This window comes from Mesoplodon mirus (assembly GCF_964341445.2).
Source record: "Mesoplodon mirus genome assembly, contig: HAP1_SCAFFOLD_664, whole genome shotgun sequence".
NCBI classification, from domain to species: Eukaryota; Metazoa; Chordata; class Mammalia; order Artiodactyla; family Ziphiidae; genus Mesoplodon; species Mesoplodon mirus.
Window position 1 is genome coordinate 70,256 of NW_028295365.1, and position 20,013 is coordinate 90,268.

Consider the following 20,013-nt stretch of genomic DNA (forward strand, 5'->3'; position numbering starts at 1 on the left):
GCAAAACGTAATTCTTGGAGCATTTTTAGAAGGACAAAGTTAAGGGCAATTTCAGAATCACTAGCAGCTAAAATTGCTATTTATACTTTTCCACCGGTAGGTAGTAACCTGCTGTTGCTATCTTCAGTATTCCCAAGGGATAACAAAAGCCATTTAATTCAAGAAAGAAATGTAAACTTTAGCACAATGCAACTTCCACAAAACCAAACACACACCGAACTCTCACAGATATGAAGTAATAATCTAAAATAGAATCCTGGAACTAACTGGAAAAAAAAGAGCAAATGTACTCATATTGGATAATTTTATTCTTTTATTAATGTTTGATATATAGATATGTATTTATTTATAAAATTCAGAGGTGCTATATGGAGAAATAGCTTTGTACGAATATTGTCTTTGTATGTGTTTATCAATAATGTATGAGATTGCCTCCTATGCTCCTTTTCCTTTATTCTCTTGCAGGCAGTAGATGTAGTTATCAGTTGTTTTTAAAATTTCTAGGCAGCCAAAGGACTAGCATCACTTAAATAAAGAAGGCAAATTGTCCCAAAGTAGGAACAATTTTCCTTCATTATGGAACATAAAGTCCTCATATGAAGGGGGAAGAATTTCATAGCTAAAAGCTTTCAACTACAGAAGATTTATGAGTAACTATGTATGTTGTTTCAAAGTGGACTCTCTATAATTAATGTCTAGGGGTTATCTTTGGTATATAATGGATTTTGATTTTTTTTATATTATTAGATAATATACAAAATAATATGTTTAATTATATGTAAGTTATGAGAGATAATAAAAACTCCTGCAAACACACCACCGAAACTAAGAACTAGAATCAAAACTGCTGAGTCTTCTCTCTGTTCTCTACCCTGATCCCACCTTCCTGCTTTCACCAAAGAAATCACTCTGATCTTGGCTTTATGTTCAACATCCACATAATTTTGCTTATTATTGAGATTTATAAAATTGATATCATACTTTAGTCTTCTGTGCTTGCTTTTTTTACTCAACATTATGTTTCTAAGGTTCATCCACTTTGCTTTAACTAGTGTTCATTCATTTGTACTACTGTATAATATTTTATTGTATAAATACAAGAAAATGTGTTTATTGTTCTATTAATGATATTTGGGTTGTTTTGGGCCTATTACGGACAGTACTTCCATGAACATTTATTTTAATGTTTCCTGGTACACATGTTCAAGATTTAACATAAGTAAAAGAGTAGACATACTAAGAGTAGAATTGCTGAGTTGTAGGGAATTCAAATATTCAACTTTAAAAAATAATGCCAAAATGTTTTCCAAGTTATGGAATCAATTTTCAGCCCTTTTGCTCTATAGCTTCACCAGTTAGAATGGCCATTCTAGTCTTTTGTTCCTTGTATTAGTCTGCTCAGGTTGTCCTAGCAAAATACCTCAGATTCAGTGGCTTAAAAAACAAGAGATTTATCTTCTCACACTTCTGGGGGCTGGAAGTCCAGGATCAAGATGTTGGCAGTTTTGGGTCCTCCTGAAGCCTCTTTCCTTGACTTGCAGATGACCACTGCTTTCTAGCTATGTCCTCACATGGCCTTTTCTCTGTGTGTATACATCCCTCTTATCTCTTCCTCTTCTTACAAGGACACCAGTCATATCAGTAAGGGCCCCACCATTATGACCTCATTTAACCATAATTATGTTTTTAAAGTCCCTGTCTCCAAACAGCCACATTGGGAGATGGGGCATCAACATACGAATTTTAGGGAACACAATTCAGTCCATAACAGTTTTAATTTGTATTTCCCTAATTACTGACAGGCTGCGAATCCTTTCATTTGTTTAATAGTTGCCTCTGTTTCCTATTCTGTGAAGTCCAGAGAATATCTTTTGTCCATTTTTCTACTGTTTATCTTTTTCTTACTTATTTCTATGGTTCTTTAAATACAAGCAAATAATCCTTGGTCAGCTATATATGACACAAATAAGTTATTTCATTCCTTCTCACTTTCTTAATGTTGTCTTTTGATAAATAGCGGCTCTCAATTTTAATGAAATCAAATGTATCTTTTAGCTTAGTGTCTTTTTGTTCTACTTAAAATGTCCTTCCCTAGTTTAATGCTACCCAGATATAGTATATTTTCTTCTGAAAGTTCTAGTGTATCTTTGTTTTATATTCAAGCCATTAATGCACTTACAATCGACTTGTCTGTATTATCCAATTTCTTTGTTTTCTTATGAATAATTAAGTTTTCCAGGACCATTTTGGAATGAATGGATTTTTTAGGTGTGTCTCAGCTGTTCTTGCACATTCACATAAATTTCAGAATTGGCAATCCTGTAAAACCTCTATTAAGTATTTTTATTGTAATTGTATTGACTATATAAATTAAGTTGGGGAAAACTTACACCATTATGATGAGTCTTTTCTATCCATAAACAAGATGTATCTCTCCATTTATTTAAGACTTCTTTAATATCTTTCAATAAGGTTTTATTTTCTTCATAAATGTCTTGCACAATTTTATTTAGATTTATTCCTAGGTAGTTTTTTTTCCATTTTAAATAATTTTTAAGCTCTCTCTTTGTTCCTGGATTTCTATAGAAATCCAATACATTTTTGCATCTTGATCTTATATCTAGCCATCTTGCTAATATTGTTTTTTAGTAAGAGAGAGGATTTTCTTAGCAAAGAGGAATAAATGTAAAATTAAATAAAAATGTTATCGGTCAGCTCTGGTCAATAGAACTTTCCATGATAATGGAATTGTTCTTAGTGCTGTCCAAAACTATAGCCATTAGTCACATGTGTTTTTAAATTTTTAAATGTAAGTTCAATAAAATTAAAATTTAAGTTCCTAAGTCAAACTTGCCCACATTTCAAGTGTTTAATAGCCACTTGTGACTAATGGACACTATACTGTACATTGTATGTCTAGACTATTAGACTGTGAAGCCATGGCGTCCCAGGATTTTATCTTTGTCAATGGCATAGTGAGATCTTTCATGTGACAGTTATTCTGTTATTAAAAAGAGAAGTTACTTAACCTAGTCATCCCTAACTTTTTAAAATAATCCAACATAGCTTTCACCATCCATGAATTTCTTGAATCATATTTATGTTTCTTAACTATTTCTTGTGTCAAGTGTTCACTTTGTAACAAGTTCACTGTCCTAAAATGGCACATACCAAAGTATCAAGAGTTTCCCTTATTCCTGATAAGCTGTGATTGGATGAAGAAGACCTTATTACCCTGCCTATCTGATTTTTATTATAATCAGATGTTAATCTGTATCAGTCTCCATATTCAAAATTACCTTCAAAATTATATGTTATTCACATGATGGTTGTCTTTATTTCATTTAGCTAGTATCATGACCTTATAAATGCAGTTTTGGTCATTTTCTCCTAAAATCTCATATTTATCTGTGTGGAAATACATCTCCTACTTCTTTGCCCTCTTATAAACTCTTCCTGTAATTTAATCCTCATGAGCTTTATTTCCCCTAATTTTAATTACTTGATATTTTGTAAACCATTTAAGAAATGACTGGTATGCTCTTTTTTTCGATCATCTATACATTTAAACAGTGTGTTGCAATAAGAAATAGTACTGGTAATCAGAAGACCAGAGTCCTAGTTTTACCCATAAAAATGAACTATATGTGCATTTAAATAAGGTTTATTCTGATTCTAAAATTGTTATGATTATTTAGAAAATTATGTTTGAAATATGACATTATTCAAAACCAATAGAGGTTTGAAATCTATTAAAAATCTACAAAGAATTCACCTATTTCACCTTTTTCCCTGATTTGATATTAAACTGTAATCCTTCATCTTTCACTTACAGCATGCTGTAGCTGCTGTTGACACAAAAACAAAATATAATGTCTAAATATTGTGTGCTTGTTTTTTAAATGAATACTTTTGTTTAAAATTGTCTTTTACATAGATTCTTGATTCCCTTTTCACAACTTCTCCATTCCCCATGCTACTGCAATCAATCACTCATGATAGAAAATTATTCTCTTTTCTGTTTGCTAAAGCTCTTTTTAAAATACCAAGTTTCAAATTATCATCAATTCAAGAAACTTTGGGAAATGAACTTCATAATTTCCAGAATGAATATTTTGTTTCACTGGCTACCAGGACACCATCTTTTCCTAGATTTCTCCCCTCCTCACTCACCATTCCTTGGAAGTATCCCTTGGTGATGCCTCCCATCCCTCAATGTCTGTTAGAATGCCCTAAGTCTCATTCCTGGCCCCCTTCTCTCTCCATCTACCTTAACTACTCATGAGTTTTAATCTAGTCCCATTACTTTAATGGGAAGATGACTTATGACTCCCCAATTCATACTTCTAGCCCTAAGCACTCACCTAACCTCCAGACTCCTAATTCCAATTTCCCACTAAATATCTCCAATCTATGCATAATAGACATTTCAAGCTTAGCAAATAAAACTAAATATTTTGCTTTGATCCATCCACTGCACTCCAGTTTTTCCTGGCTCCATAACTCATCCAGTTGCTCAGGCCAAAAATGTTAGATTCATCCTTAAACTCTCACTTTCCCACAATTCCTATGTCCAGTCCATCAGAAATTCTTGCCAGCTCTAACTTGAAAATACATCCTGAATCCACCTACCTCTCACCTTACTCTTGCCGTCTTTACTTACTCCAAGCCATCATTGCTTGCCTCATCTAATGCAATAGGCAGCCTCTTCCACAACCTCCTTGCTTCCTCCCCTCTTGCCCCAATCCTTATAGTCTATAACCAATACAATAACCAGAATAATCACAAAAAAAACATGAATCATATCACATAATTTCCCAAAACCTGTTCCCATCACTTTAGAATAAAAATTAAACTTTTTACCTGTCCTACATGCTTTATTCAGTATTTCTTCTGCCCTACTCTCCAAGCTCATTTACTACTACTATTCTCTCACACACATCCAGATTTTCTTTCTGCAGTGGCTTTCCCAACATCAGGGCCTGTGCACTTGCTATTCCCTAAAACCTGGAAGATTTTAAAAATCTGTAAGATTTCTCCAAGAAGATCTTAGGAGGTACTTACATTTCATTTTGTAGAGACATTTGGTAGAAGACATTTTTGCAAAAGATAGATACATTTTACTTTGGCGGCTATTCACACATCTGGCAATTTCCAAGTTGGTTAAATAACAAATGTGAATTGATGAAGCTAAAATAAAAGAACTGTAGTTGTTGAGACCTATGTGTTTTAAACCGTGAACTATGAGGAACTGTAGACATGCAAACTACACCATGGTTTCAGTGTTAATGTGTGAGAGTTAGCTAAGGTATTTTCCAAATACTCATTACTCTCTAAAGAGCTTCTGAGCAGGAAATCAGGACAGGGCCTGTGGACCTGAATTTTATCCAGTACCTCAGTTGATTCTGTTGCAAATGGTTTTCAGTCAGCCCTTTGAGAGACACCAAGCTGGGGTATTTGCCCAGATATGATTGCCAGTGGTCATGCAAGTCACCAATGAGATACAGTCGAGAATCAACAAATGACTGAAAAGAGTGACAAAAGAAGAAGAGGATCCAGTAAGGACCAGTAGAGACACTATCCCAAGCACTCTTGGCTAGGAGTTTTACAAATCCATTCATATACATGGACTGATAGTTAACAGCCAAATGGCACTGCATATTTTTGTAAGTTGCTGAGTATTAAAGTGTATGGCTAAGCATCATAAGTTTTGTTAAATTCTATTTTGGTTGCTATAAAATTAGTTTTACATTGTGTGTCATAGATGTGGGGATATAGATGTGTAAATATATGTCATTGTTTCAGTTCTTCAGCTGATACTTCATAATGTCTTTGTAACTTCTAAATGAAGGACCTCTTCAAACATTGTTTAGAAAGAAAAGAATCTGTTTACCTCTGTCCACCTCCCTGTCTTCATCCCCTTCCTTGTCCCTTCGCTTCTTTTTTTTTATATCTTTACTGGAGTATAACTGCTTTATAGTGCTGTGATCCCTTCCCTTCTTGAACAAATTAGTCCATTAAGTGAGGTAAAATAACCCTTTGTCAGCATGGGGGAGGTGGGCATTCAAGGAACCACATGACTTGGCATTGGGTCTCAGAGTCTGAGAAAGGGGAGAGGATGTCTGCATAAGGGAGCCTGGTGTTGACTGCTGAAGTCTGATTCGTGTGAAAGGGCATCCACATGAGGAAGTGGCCTTGGCAACCACTCTGTACAGATAGTCATAACCCATGCCAGGTGGAGAAAATGGGTGGGATGGGAAAGTGGCAGCTACATGAAATTACTTAAATACAGGAAGACTGATCAAATAAGTAAGGATATTAAGGATATGGTAATCAGTGTTATTTTAATATCTGTGGAGGGAGTTAAAATATGAAAAGGGCAAAAACTAGAAGGAAAGGGTGTTGAAAGGGAATGGAGGATGTTAATGTGAACAGATGATTTTCAATATAGAGACATTATAGAAATAAACATAGACAATATGTATGCATATGTATATGAATGTGTTTATGAATATGTGTAAATGGTTATGAATGTGTGTTTTCATATGTGTGTATGTATATATGTACCTAAATCCCCTAGCTCTGCCCATTGAGAGTACCTGGGACCACTACTTCCCAAGAGCAATGAATACACCTAGTGTCCAGATCTTGGTTTCTAAATACAGCTCTCCAACTGAAGAAACTAAAGCTCTTTGGAGAAATGGCTGATTCTAGAACCACTACAGGGAAAATATAAGATGACCCTAGAACATATTATTGTTTCAAGAAGTAAGGGATCAGCCATAAAAAGAAATGAAATTGAGTTATTTGTAGTGAGGTGGATGGACCTAGAGTCTGTCATACAGAGTGAAGTAAGTCAGAAAGAGAAAGACAAATACCGTATGCTAACACATATATATGGAATCTAAAAAAAAATGTCATGAAGAAACTAGGGGTAAGACAGGAATAAAGACACAGACCTACTAGAGAATGGACTTGACGATATGGGGAGGGGGAAGGATAAGCTGTGACAAAGTGAGAGAGTGGCATGGACATATATACACTAGCAAACGTAAAATAGATAGCTAGTGGGAAGCAGCCGCATAGCACACGGAGATCAGTCCGGTGCTTTGTGACCTAGAGAGGTCGGATTGGGAGGGTGGGAAGGAGAGCGATGCAAGAGGGAAGAGATATGAGGATACACGTATAACTGATTCACTTTGTTATAAAGCAGAAACTAACACACCATTGTAAAGCAATTATACTCCAATAAAGATGTTAAAAAAAGAAGAAGAAGGGAGATATCAAAGAATAATTGGGAAACATCAAAGGATATAGAAGCCAAACTGAAGGGGTTTCCACTGGACAAATCTTGAACAACCTAAGCCTCAAAATAAATAATGGTAGAAACGTATTATAGTCAATTGAATAAAATAGGAGTCTATGAGTTCATACTGATTTTAAGAATTAAATTGAGTAAATTATGTTTGATGAGGAACAGGATATTTACATAATTACAAAGTGCCTTACCACAAAAATTATTAATAATGAAGGAGAAAAAAATAACGTTACAATGGAGAAGACTGGGTGATACACCTTAATCAAATGAGTAACGTGATATTCCAGTAAGGTTACAAGTTAAAAGTTTGCCGAAATTGTTTGATAGGAAGCAGTGAGAAGAACAGAGCTTCACCACTGAGTTATTCCTGCCAACTACACATATCCTGAATAATCATGAGACAAATACAAACGGCTAAATCCTACAAAATAACTGATCCATATTCTTTAAAATTTTCTAGTTCATGAAATTCAAGGGAAGCCTGAGAAAATTTTCCAGATTAAAAAACTAAAGAGACAGGACAGCTAAATGCAACATGTGACACTGGGCTGATCCTTTTATTATGAAGGACATGATGGGGATAATTGACAAAACTTGAAAGGGGTCTGAGGATTAGGAGCTCTGTGGTCATGTGTCAGTGTTAATTTCCTGATTTTCATGATTATATTTGGATATATGTTTGTAGGAAATACTAGAGGATTTGGGGGAGACATTGCATTGTGTTGGCAACTACTCTCAAACGGTTTGGGAAATAAATTATTTGTATTGTCCTTTCAATCTTTTTTTAATTTTTGAGATTGTTAAAAGAAGGCAAAGAAAGAGGAGAAGACCCCTGAGTCAGGTAACCCTCCTTTTCCTGGCGACTGCCATAGTTAAAAGCTCAGTTTACAATGGTGGTCAGTTTTTCAGTCTATTTGTGCTAATTTCTGTTACTAACAACATAGCATCTTATTTTCTATTTGAGGTTTTTGGCTTTTTCCTAATTATGCTTTTGCTTTTTATTCTATCAAATGTCTATGAATTTGATAAAGTCCTCGGTATTAAAACAAAATCAGTAAGATTCATAAAAATAAAAATAAGTTCTTGGAGAAATTTATAAATTTCTACCTGCATTCAAATTGGAGTAAGTTGGCAAGAAATTTATAAGGGGAAAATACTATAAGGAGCACTCCCATTCAGAAACTCAAAATGGTTGCACGTGTTTCTCCTGTAAGAGGTCTGTGATGAAACAGCAGGATGAAGGTTATATGTCCAAACTTAAATGCAATCTTTTAAATCACCTTTCATGTCAGGCCATGTAAGAACTGGGCAATTCAAGAAGTAAATTAGAGCAATTCTTATTTTCAATAATTTCTTAGGTCAACACTTAGAATAATGAAAAACTTATCTTTAACTCCAAGAAATCTGGACAGTTATTAAAGCAAATGTGTTGTCCTACTGGCCTACACCTGGTTATAAACAGCAGTACGACTTCAGAAAACCCTGGACACTCAGTGGACTTTCTAAATATAGCTTTTTCTTTCTATAAAGGTGCTTTACAAGAATGCTATCTTTTGTGAAAATGTGGCCTTTATAAAGGGTACACTAAGGTCTGTGACTTTTAGACCTAGAAAAGATTTGAAATATTTTCTTAGCCTGGGAATCCACATTTTAGAGGCATAGAAAGAGAAACCCAATGAAATTAGATATTTTGCCCACCATCACATGGCAAACAAGTAATAACGACAGCACCCGAGCCTCTGTCTTCTGAATCCATTGAACGCAGCATAAATAGACTTGCAATAACTGCTGATTTTCACTGTCCTCAACACTACATTTCTTCTGTGCCTCATCCCTCTTCTTTTAAGAGGGATGACAACATTATCTGCAAACTTCATCTATAACTATTTTTAAATTTTGCTATTTTGTAACTCATTTTTGAAAAATTCTGTTTCTATGTTGAAAATGTGTAAGGACATTTACCTTCTTTCTTGAAACACCTTTGCCTGCGTTTATCACATTTTACTGTTGAACTGTTGTGCAGCAATAAGGACAAAAGCACGTCTAGTAGAGGAGATAATGTCAGAGGCAACAAGGTGTGTGTATGGGGGGGCGGGGTTAGAGTTGACATACCTTAAGGGAGATGAGGAGAGAGGGAAGAGAATAGAAATTGTATTTATTTGAAAAAATATGGCAAGTTAGAGAATTTTGGCTAAACTTAATACAATATAGCTTTCCTTAACTTAAATTCCGGGTTAACTTCCACTGTTTACATTGCCACAGACTAGGGAATAAACAAACTAAAAAGATTTTTGGTAACACCATTTTGTGTTAATTTCATAAAGATTTCTACAAGACTTTTTAAAACTAAATTGAAAAACGAAAGTCTTGTCTTTAGCTTATTTTCCCTGCATGCTTGCACTTTAGTAAGTTGATAAATGACATTTAAACTGAATAGTTATGATTAATTCTGTCCCACAATTTTTAAAAGCACTGGGAATTGTGTGTGCGTGCATGCGCGCACCTTTACAACCAGTAAAATAAAGTTCTTGATCAAAAAATTATTATCACTTAGACTATTGAATAAAATCAGATATGTTAGAGGGGCCAGCTGTTGGTAGGTTTAAAAGTCACCGTAGGTGATTAATTCATGCAGCAGTGTTGCACGTCTCTCTTTAGATGAAGCACTTAGAAATATAACCATGTATGGCTCTAATTTCATATCTGAGACCTGTTTTATTTAGAGTTCTTTGGCAAGTGCTTGCTCTATGTGTTTTTATAGTCTTTGGTTGTGTTATAAAAATCAAAATTATGAATTAACAGATATGCAAAAGTGAAATCCTAGAAGATAGGATAAACACGAAGTCCTCTAATTATCACTCAAATAAGTTAGGTTGACACAGAACTGGGAATCAGATAAAGACATTAATAATTCATAATGCTGAAATTAAAATCTTCTAGTCGCAGTACAAAAGAAATCCTAATTTGTACCACAAGGTAATGAATTCAGTACTTTTCATTTGTTAAATATTTGCTTATTACCCTGCACCGTGCATATAACACTGTTCCCAAATTTGGAGGGCAAACAGGAAAAACAGACACTCTCTACCCTCAAGTTGTTTATACTGCAGTCAGTGAAATTTCTCTACTTTGAGATCTTTTAATTCCTCAGTTCACTGTAACATCTTCTTCAGATGAATTGTTTTTTATTTGTTAAAACCAATGTTTAGCACTTGAAATAGTTTCTTCAATGTTCCTGATAGTGAAATAGTCATAATGCTAATTTCCAATACTAATTTTAGAGTTGATAGGAGAAATGCTCAAGAGTGATAGTAAAGTGATTTCGATAATTTACAAAATGTCTTGAGGTTTCCCAGATAACAACTTGTCTCCCAGACAAAAATGCACTTATTATTTATATTCCAAGCTTATAAAAATTTTTGTACTTTAATCATATAGAGATTTTACAACATCTTTTCATTCACATTTTAAGATATTTTGTTCAGTAGATTATCTCATTTTGAAACTATTGATTTATATATACATACTATGTAAATATTAGTATATATTTCTCAATGACTAGATTAGTGCTTTCTTAACCACTTAAATTTTTTTAATTCATATTGTTGTTCTTCAGCATTTCTGTTACTCACGGGAGCCTATCCTACTGACTAAAAAGCCTGAGAAATCTGAAAATCGCATTTAAAGTAACTGTATGGAAAGTCTTTAAAATAACGTATAATAATGGTAGAGAAGAAGAGTATTTAACATTGTGCTGAGATCATTCCATTAATAAAGAGATTAATCAATAATTCTAACATTCAGACATATATTAAAAATGAAAAACAATCATAATACTGAGCAATGACATTTTCACTAAAGGGAGATATTAAATATTGTATAGGAAACTAGTATCTGCAAAGCAGATAAGTTGGCAATGATTATACATATATTTAAAATATGTTGGAACAGTCATAGACAGTTTTTCTTCTTGGCTGAAAAGAGGCATATTGAAGTGTTTAAGCACTACTTCGACTGGAATAGGTTAGACACTATACAGAAAACACGATTGCAGAAGAGCAGGTATTAGCAGGTGTGTGAATGTGTGTGTCTTTAATTAATGCATTTTCATTCATTCAAAAAGGAGAAGAACGCCAAATTTAGTTTAAAGGTGGCATTGTGATACGTTAAAGTTCCATTCTTAGACTTCTGCTGCTGTTGCTGTTCCTTCAGTATTCACAAAGAGTACCGTCCTGTCATTTATCCAAGTTAGAAATCTAGGAGCAATCCTAGGGTTCTCATTGTAGGATCCCCTACCTTCATGCTGCCCCCTCAATAAGTAACAAGTTCTTGGCTCTCCTGTAGAGGAAAGCTCTCTCCAGTGTACGCCCGCTCTGTCGCTCTCCGGGTCCAGCATCTCTGCCTCAGCCTCCCACTGAAGTCACTTCTAGTTCATTCTGTGCCATTTTTAAACCTTCGTCAGTCCTAGGCAATTGCCCTTTTAGAAGCTCTACCCTAAATGTTATCAGATGCATTAAAATGTGCCCAAGTCACATATCCAATATAATTTCTAGGTAACTATATGAAAGCTGAGTAACATTTCTGTTGTAGTGATATTAGTTGAAAATATTAATTACACAAGTTTTTCTCTCAATTTTGCAGATTTTTTCTTCATATTCTGGAGCCGTTTTTTTCAAGTGTCAAACAATTTTCTAAGTCCTTCTCAAACTCCTAGTCCCTAGTGAGTGTGCTTTTACTGTCACAGGGTTGAACAGCCCAGACAGCAAGATGTCTGAAGATGAAGACCATCACATGGGTGAGTAAATCAGATACGTGGAAGTTGGAATGCAAAGTGTTTGTAGAAAAAAAATACAAATCAAGGAAGAAATTGCAGTGTCAGTTAATATGATGTATATCAGATGATAGTATTAAAAAGCCAGGTGAAAATAAAATAACTTAATAATGTACATATTTGTCAGATTGTTCACTAGTGATATACTGCTCAGTGTAAGGTGAGAACCACAGATACTATCTTCTGGAAAAAAACCCTTTAAGCCCTAACAGGTTCAGTTTACAAATTTCCTCTCTAATAAATGGGAATAAAATAATTCACGATAAATTAATTATTTCCTCTTCTGAAGGTACTAATACTACAAATTCAGTCAGAAGATGGATCAAGTTTTTCGTACATTTCTCTCATTTCACATTTTTTAAATAAATGAGACTATATTTTGTCTAATGACTTCCAGAACAACTATCTGGAAACTGTTACTTCATTATATGTGAGACAGTATTTTAGGAGATATAGATGTATATTTAAATGGAGATATAAATATATAGCATATATACACAATATTTAATAAGACACAGGAAATGTGGGATAGCTCCAGAGTGGTACAACCTATGTTCTGAGCTGCTTCGAAATGCAGTTCCTTTTTCTTTTTTTCTTAACATCTTTATTGGAGTATAATTGCTTTACAATGGTGTGTTAGTTTCTTCTTTATAACAAAGTGAATCGGTTATACATATACACATGTTCCCATATCACTTCCCTCTTGCGTCTCCCTCCCTCCCACCCTCCCTATCCCACCCCTCTAGGTGGTCACAAAGCACCCAGCTGATCTCCCTGTGCTATGTGGCTGCTTCCCACTAACTATCTGTTCTAATGGGAGTTCTCTGGGCACAAAGGGCTTTATTTTCTGTAATGAGATTAGAAGAAAGGATTTGCTAATAATTGCTTCAATAGCAACTAAAAATCTTGGAATCCCACCTTTCAGCGTTTTGAAAATCCTAAAGGGGATGTTGTCAGTAACAAAAAAATTGAAGACTGATAATGTATTTAAATTAATCATTCTTCAAATTCATCTGCCCTTTCACCTTTTAAATTGATTCATGCTTCTCAGAAAATAAAATATGCTAATCCGCATATCATTTTTCCACTGCGTAGAGCAACTATATCTAAAAACAAAAATACTATAATTTTAGTTTCCTTTACTATATTCCTCCACAACTTGTGTTGTACTTTCATATCTTCTTTTCATTCTGCTAGTGAGATATATTTACATATATGTATATATACATATATGTATATATACACATAATATTTAGATTTTAGATATTTGCATTATGCAGGGCAATCCATAAGATGGATAGATGCTTAATTTTAATACCATTGAATACAATTTTCATAATTTTATACTTTAATTATTTTTGGAAGCACACACCAGAAAGGTTAAAGCAAATTTGAAATGAAAAAAGGTGACCAAGCTGGCATTTTTCATTTCAGACTTTATATTTGGACTACTCAGTGGGACAGATTATATTATAATAACAAAATTTTGCTTTTGCAAGGGGGTCAATCTTTGCTTCTGCATTGCCTCATCTCTTTTAATCCCATCCAGTTTATTTTTCATCTCAGAAACTATATTTTTCATCTCTAGGAACTCAATTTGGGTTATTTTTATATCCTCTATATGTCTATTTAAGATGTTGATGCTTTCCTTTAACCTTTTTGAACCTATGAAAATTAGTTATAATAACTGTTTGAATGTCTTTGTCTACTGATTGTACCATTTTCAGTCTGTTTTCATTAATTAATTTTTCTCCTTGTTATGGGTTATATTTTCCTTTGTTTTTTCATCCCTGGTAATTCTAGATTGCATGTCAGATATTGTGAATTTTACTTTACTGGTTGCAGGGCGTTTTTGTATTATTTTTTAAAAATATTTGTAACTTTGCTCAAAGAGGTAGTTAAGAAATAGTTTGATCATTTTGAGGATTCCTTGTAAGCCTTATTAGGCCGCAACTGAAACAAGTTAGTCTAGGGCTAATTTTGTCCCACTACTAAGGCTATACCCATTGAATAGTCTGTGTATTGAATACTCTAGTTGATGCTGCATATATTAAATTATATCAAAACATATTTGTATAATCTTAAAGCAATAAATGCAACACATAAAAATATAAAAAAATTAACTTTTATTAAATAAAACAAAAATGTTTTCTTCTAGTAATTGTAGTATTTTAACATGTTTAAATACTGCATCCCTATGAAATTCATTTTGTTAATAAATATGAAAAGAGAATCCACCTTTATTTTTTACAGGTGACCAGGGACTTGTTCAAACACCAACATTTAACTGTATTACACAAAACATATGTCACTGGTTTTTATGTGTTATCATTATAATTAACAGCTTTATACAACCGTTGTCTTATGCTGTTTGTTTTTCAATGTCTAAAATTATTGTTTAATATATATATTTTTTTACTTTTAGCAGTTTAAGCCAGGAGAGTAAATCCAGTTCCTATTACTCCATCCTGTCCAGAAGCACAGGTCTTAAGTGAAATTTAATACCAAAGAAACAGTTGCAAATTTTACAACGGATCTATCACTGGTTGTTAGCATATCTTCCCACACCCAAGACACCAAGATAACTTCTACTCACTGTTAAAGCTTTATGATGAGCAAAACTTCCACCACTGTGCTTCCTTAGCATGTGAGTATATTTTTAATTTATTGGTTATATATATTCTCTAATTATCCATTATTTTGTCCTTCTTTTTGATTAGATATTGATATCCACATTTTCTTTTCTAATAGCTCACAGAAATTTCTCTCATTAACAACACCAATAGAAATAACAATAAAAATCGCCTTGGGGGACCAAATTTATATCACATTACCAAGTTTTCATTTTGCTCCCAAAAATCTTCTGCAAAATACAAGCACTATCTATCATCAGTATCCTTAGAACAAAAACAAGGCATTCTAATCTCAAAAGCAAAATATTTTATTTAACTTAATAAATTTCACATTATAAAAATGTTATCATAGCATCATCCTTAATTCCTGAGTAATCACTAATATTGGGGGATTTTTCTTTCAGTTATTTGAGACTAAGGATGATTTTATTCATCTCTACAGCCTGGTACATATATGTACAATGTTTGTCAAAAGGTGGATATTCAAAAAAATTCTTGACTAAATTATGGTAATTCATGTGATCAGTTCTGCAGTTCTTAAAACTTTAAATTACTTGTTAATTCTAAGAGAAAGTCAGATAATTTTTAGAAGGATTTCCAAACCATGCTAAAGTGTCAGCCTTCATTTCCTTGTCTGAGGGAAACAGGAGAGAAATAGATGGTTTTAAAGTTCTCCAAGCTTCTGTGTCCTTTATACATCCACAATTTTAATCCTTATCATTTTCAAGATTTGCTAAATTATTTGAGGTGATCCACTCTCTTATTAAAGTTACATATTTTATGTCACATACTGAGCATATTAACAAATAACTTACTGATAAATGACTATGCCCATAACATCAGGTTAATCTGATTTCCATGAAATGAGCTATAACTTCAAGAATATTAATTCATCTAATAAGGGTGATGATTTACATAATGTTGCCTAAAATATTTCTCTTGATTATTTAAGAGAGTTTTCCTAGGGGGAAATAGCTGGGAAGTCAATAGAAAAAAAAAATACAACCATGATTAATTTAATTCCAGTCTAAAGGACTCCATATATAATGTATTTGAGAAAACCAAGTCACTCTTATAGATTCAGATAAATGGCTGTAAATATGAGATATTTTTAATGTAACCCAAATTATAAGAAATATTTTTTTGTATACAAACAACCACTCTTTTACCTAAAGAAAAATATAAAATCTGAGTTCATTGAAAATTTGCCTCATTGCCCTCTGTTAGTTTGTGCCTGCCCCATCCATAGGGGCCCCGTTAAGAACTATTCTATCATCCATACATCAGAAGAGAATGTCTGTGTTCTATGTTGATAGTCAGTCTAAACAAATATTTATACAGTTGAGATCAGAGATATACAATGTCAGTTCCAAATCCACCCATGATGGCACATATACCAGAGAGATGACAAAGGTTATACAGGCCTGTGAAATACTTGAATCATATTTTGCAACCCTTGAAAGAATTCAAGTTTGAGATTAGCAGAAACCAGGCTCAGTTCTGTCCATAATCCCCTTTATCTGTCTTCTAGCCAACAAAATGAAAACCTGAAGCCAAGCTGACAAATAGAGTGTGAAGGGCCTTCTACTGCATTTAAGAAAAAACTGAGACTTGCTACAGGTAGAAATTATCTTTTCTATTACTATTATTGTTGATGTTGTTGTTATTCATAGAAATAATGAAAAAAAGACCCTAAATCACATTATTCTGCTGGATTCTTTACTATATGTAACACAATAAATTAACTCGCTTCATATTATACTGGGCATATAACATGAAAACATGTGCAGAGAATAGAAATCAGTATCTGTAAAGACAAATGCCCCTGTGATACAAAAATCTATTATTTTAAGTCCAGACAATTAGATCTATTAAGGTGTAAGAGTATTTCAGTACAGTCCTGCTAAAAGTAAAGCTTAAAAGTAAATCGAAAAAAAAAAACCAGAAAACTGATGCCAGTTAGAAACAAAATATAAGATTATGCTATGTATATGGGACAGGATAGAACTCTGAATGCACTCACATGTAGAAAAGCAATATTAATGACAAGTCAACTAATGTCCTTATTGAGCATAGACATTCCAAGAAGGGTGAAGAGTACTGTATATTAGATGTAAGACTCATAATATTCAAGTTAGTTGTAAAAGAAACAAGGTAAATGCTTTCAGTCAATAGGATAGGCTGAACTGATACTGAGAATCCTTTCTTCCAATCTGAACACACAGTTTGTTATACTTGTGTTTTCTTTTATATGTTGCTTTTACATGTAGCAACACATAAAAAGCAAATGAACAAGCTTACAAAAAAGGGGGGGATCCCCAGTCTCAGGATTTAAGGGGAAAAATCAAATTCGACATTAGAGTAGTGAGGAGGAGTTGAAACCAAGAAATTCAAGGAGGGCCTGGAAATAATAAGCCTTGTTTTCGAGGGCTGGCTTTAAATATCCGTTGTCTTATCAGAAAACAGGTAGATGCTGTTGTCTTATCAGAAAACAGGTAGATGCTGGAAAACAATAGAATAATATCTTCAAAGTACTGAGGACGTATAGCTATCCAAATTAAAATTCTATACCTCATTTTAAAAAACTACTCAAGAACAAGAAGTAAAGAAATTTTCATTCATAGACAAAGAGGAATTACCACCCACAAACTGTAACAACAACAAAAAATGACTAAAGCAGCAGCAGCAGCTATTGGAATTGTCTGAAGGCATTAAAAAATATTCTGATGCCTGAAGCCAATGCTTGGAGATTTTTTTTTTTAACCAAAGTGATCTAGGTGGTGTTTCAATAATGGGAGCTTTAAAAACTTCTCACATAATTCTCGTGTGTTTTAGGCAAGATTGGAGACCATTGTACAAAGAATGTTCTTCAGTAAGAAAGAAAATAAGCATAAAAAGAAGTAGGAGGGTGCACCGAACAGTGACCAGCAAAGAAATTTGTAATGTTGGAATGAATCTGAATAACGGTTGAGTGTAAAAAATAATAGCCAATGGGGGTATGTACAAAGTAAAACTAAAACACTAGATAATATACTGAAATACTGGAGATCAGATTTAAAATTTGAGGGGTCCATGAACTGCTTAGGAGGAAGATGAGATAATTAGTTTTCGACTTTTTAAAGTTAGAAATATATGTCGAATTTTTCAGAAAACACTAAAAATGAATACTTCATATATGATTCATAAAAAGGTAGACCATAAAAAGAGAATGAAAAATGTGTTTAAATGAAGTTAGTACCAGGAGGGATAAAACATGGAAAAATAAAGGAGAAATAGATCAATAATCACAATACATTTGATCACAGAGACAATAAAAATAAATTTAAAAATTCCAGTTTATGCTGCTTACAAAAGACATATATAAACTATTTTTAAGATGCAGTGCCATACTTCACTCAAAATAATTAATTATATACATGATAAATGATTTTCAAGATTACACATTTGGCATGATGACATGTATACAAATTGTTAAAACTCAAAGCAATCATGTATTTTTCATGGATTCATTTGCATATAGTAAAAAATTCAAGCATGGATTCAAAGTATTTATATTCAATTCATGATACCAGTTATCTAAGAAAAGGAAAAATGGGACTGAAATGAGAATAGAGGAGAAAAAAGAAATGTGTGTGTATCTGTGTGTTTGTGTGTGTGTGTGTGTGAACACATGTACAACAGTCAAATATGTGCTTCTTTCACAGCATGATTCACTGTATTCCATCACAATATTAATAAGATTTCATACAATATGGGCATCTCCGCAGAAATTAAAATTGTCACCTGCTTATATGTATTGGGCAATGAGCTCACCTTACTATTTCCATCCATTCTTCAATTAAAATCTAGAAATGTGAATGGGCTGTTAGAATTTAGTTAATGAGCCAATTATCTTTACAGAACATGCTAGTTATTCACAGCCTTTCCTTGGCTTAATTATGTTTTAAAATAGCAGGCATTCATTTTACGTCTTTAATTGATGGCTATCACACACAATTAGTTTGAAAATTCTTATCAATATGCTTGAAATATATTTGGTTGAATCATTGGAGTAATCTTTTTTGAACTTACCCAAAAGTATGTGTTTAGCCTTCCTAAACACAGTGGCACATTTCCAAATACAAAGTAGTTGCATTAGAATTATTCCTAATATGAAGACATTCAATATTTGTGGAAACAAATTTTCTCTTGAAAACTTAGCTTCCAGACGGAAGAAAAATAAGGGTAGAAATGTATTTAAAGGCAAATTTGAAGATGAGAAATCAAAATTCACATTCCATAGTGAAAGAAAAAGGGTTAGTAATTATATAGAGAAAGGCAAATGCAATGCAAAAATTATTGGAACATATTTTGCTCAATTACAAACAAACTTACATGGTAAGTTGTAGCTTCCATTATTGCACCAATTTTTAGCATATTTTAATATTTTCATTTTGAAATGAAAAATTTTAAAAAGTCATCTATTGTTTTTTTAGAAAGTAGAGTGGTTGAAGTGAAATAACTTCCAGAAAATGTGTTAAAATGGGGCTACAAAAGACTTAGGAGGACATAAGCTTGGTTCTTATTATTGACAGTTTGCAAATCAGCCATGGGAATACACATTATTTCCAATTTAAAATGAATGATGATTCTATATACATATATATGCATCTTATCATATTGATTATAAACCAAGTAAAATCTCATGAAATCTAAGTATGTTTGAAAAACTTAAACCTATTTTTATGTTTTTCCAAACACTAGAAAATGAAAGCAATTTCTGTTGTTTGTCATTTTCTTTTGGACTCTCTTGGCTTCCTGAAAACGATTATGTCAAGATATTGGAGAAATATTCATAGGAAGCAACAGAGGCCATGAGAATAGAAAACTACACTGCTTCCTCATTAGAAAAAATAAAATAAAAATTCCTGTCTATCCATTTCAAATTACACTCAGGGATGCTTATAATATACAATTTGAAAATTGAATACATACTAGTTGTCAAGTAGTCAGCCCGTTTGATTACTCATGCATTCCATCCTAAGTATGTTGTTCTTAGAATTCAGAGGGGTCCTTTAGTCACACCCCCCATCTTGACCACTCACATCTCCAGATTTTCCTACTTCATGGCATATTGGTGTTTAGCTTATTAAACAAATATTTGTTGAACAATTACTATGCATGCTAAGCAATGGGGATCAAAGATGAATGAATATTCATTTGTCTTTAAGGAGACACAGTCTACCGGAGAG

The 20,013-nt window shown here is 33.2% G+C and overlaps 1 long non-coding RNA gene across 8 annotated transcripts in view; it reads left to right on the forward strand.

Annotated features, from left to right (window-relative positions):
* LOC309797510 overlaps positions 1–16,404 on the forward strand; it is a 41,744-nt gene extending 25,340 nt beyond the window's left edge. For 2 of the 8 annotated variants that reach the window (XR_014292678.1, XR_014292683.1), the window contains exons 2-3: positions 14,575–14,796; positions 16,314–16,404. This is a non-coding gene — a long non-coding RNA (uncharacterized lncRNA). Of the gene's footprint in view, positions 1–5,577; positions 5,667–8,114; positions 8,160–12,062; positions 12,137–14,574; positions 14,797–16,313 lie in introns of those variants that run through there. The other 6 variants (XR_014292679.1, XR_014292684.1, XR_014292680.1 and 3 more) reach the window with 5 other exon arrangements.
* The last annotated feature ends 3,609 nt before the right edge of the window (positions 16,405–20,013 follow it).